Here is a 2,065-nt window from a genome sequence, read left to right as displayed (position 1 = left end):
ACTAGAGTTACTGCTCTAGGGACATGGTCATTTACAGACAGATTTTTTCCATGTACATTTTTAAGAAGTCAGGAACATGTTTCTGAGACAAACTGAATTGTCTGTAAACTTTTATCTCAGTCTGCATTCAGCCCAGGACAATGTTCATCCTATACCACAAATACTTATGAAGTCAGAGTTCTCACTGAGTTCAGAAAAACAAGCTTTTGTTTCTCAAAATAATGAGCTGCCCATGGYTTTTAGCTCTTCAAGTTTAAAGTTTGCCAGATGTGAGGAAGCACTGTGAGAGAGCCAGTGAGCCTTCCTAGGGTGACAGGACTCAGCAGTTTGTGGTTCAATCTCTCACATCCGTGTCCTCTTTCTGTACTGCAGACCCTGCTTCTGCTCTCACACCTCTGCCAGGGCTGTGAGCTCTGAAGGAAACTCCTCAGCYCTCTCACCCAATATGTGCAAAATGAGGTGGTATTTCTAAGTCCCTTCTTCCAAGCAAGATTTAAAATGAGCCCCTGCACCTCTGCTGCACTTAACTGTTATTCCCATATATTAAAAGACATTTCATCCATAGTGTTTGAAAACCTGAGACCATTCTGCCTTTTATTTCCTCCCTCATWCCTGATGTAGCACTCTGGAAAATAATTTTAAAACCCTTAAAACCAAGCACAAAGACATCAAGGCCTAATGAATTTGTKTTTATCCTGGATTCTCCAGAATCACTGCAGCACTACTTAGACTTCCCTGAGGAGAACAGCCAGGGCAGCAAGGAGCCACTCTCAGCTCAAACCAAGCTCATCAACCACCTGTTTAGGCTATAATTCAAAATGACAAAGAGCTCTTYAGATGTTCTGTGGGATTTGCTGCAGAATAACTCTCAAGTGTTAACTGAGTTAATTCATTTTAGATTAATCAAGCCTTTGATAAGAGCACACCCTAATACAGACCAGCTGAATATAGTAGTTTGTTTTTTCTTTTCCCCCTGGGTAGGTGAAATAGAGGCTTTTGTGCAGTTCCAGAGGTCAAAAGGGGAACTTGAGCTATCAGCTGCTTGTTGGTTTTCCCATTCAGATTTCCAGTCTGCATTTTCAGCAGAAAATGATAATTATACTAATAGTGAAGCCATTCACACATCTTGTGACACATGGAAGGATGGGGGGAAGGAACAGAGAAAAAAGTTAAGAGCCTTGGAAATCTGGTCCAGAAGCTTAGAAAGAATGTACTGAATTGTACATCTGAATATCACAGCTACTGAACATTCCAGACTTTCTTTAAGTGCCTGCTGGTTATCCTTGGCAATACACTTCATTACAGATTTAAGAGGAAAGTACACCATTCACAAGGTCCCKGCGTGTGTGCAAATATATGATAACACATGCAAAATTTGAAAAAGGTGCAGAGTATCATGTGAGGATGTGGTAAAATATGCAAATGTTTGTATTGCATTACCACCCCAGATCAACGGGCTTTCTGAAAACTGATTACAAAAAACTTGGGACTCGCGCTGGTTAAGCACCACCTGCTAAAGCAGCTCACAGCTGGCAAGAAGCATGTCAGTCCCTCCACTCCAAACCCATCAGGGCAAAAAAAAACCCTGTAAGTCTTGGGAAAAGCTAGGCAGATCTTCACACAAGCTGGACAGCAAAATAAACTTCTGACCGCCTGACACAGTCCTGTGTCATCATACATGGCAATCACTGCAACAGTGTTCCACAAAATTTCAGGGAGCTGTTGAGGTCTCRAAAATTTATTATACCTACATAACACACCATCTTTCTCAAATGTCTGAGCTTACAGCACATCTTTATAGAGGGAAAATAATGCATAGGCAAGCTCTCTTCACAGTATTGCCAACAGTTATGATTTCATTGCAAAACTCAATATGTGACAGCTCCTTGCAATAATAAAAATTTCAGTTTTCAAGTAAATTTCTCCTTGCACAGAGTAACTGAAAAATAGGACCCAAATACAGCTCAGAGGCTTGGTAAAMCGGTGATAAATAAACATAATTCAACATATTTGATTTGAAATTCGCATGACTTTTAATCAAATCTCAGATTTATTTTTTTTTTCC

Source organism: Malurus melanocephalus, unplaced genomic scaffold, assembly GCF_030028575.1.
Source record: "Malurus melanocephalus ecotype Western Australia unplaced genomic scaffold, MMel_1.1 scaffold_72, whole genome shotgun sequence".
Taxonomy (NCBI): Eukaryota; Metazoa; Chordata; class Aves; order Passeriformes; family Maluridae; genus Malurus; species Malurus melanocephalus.
The sequence above is the reverse complement of the archived record's forward strand: the minus strand, read 5'-3'. Positions refer to the sequence as shown.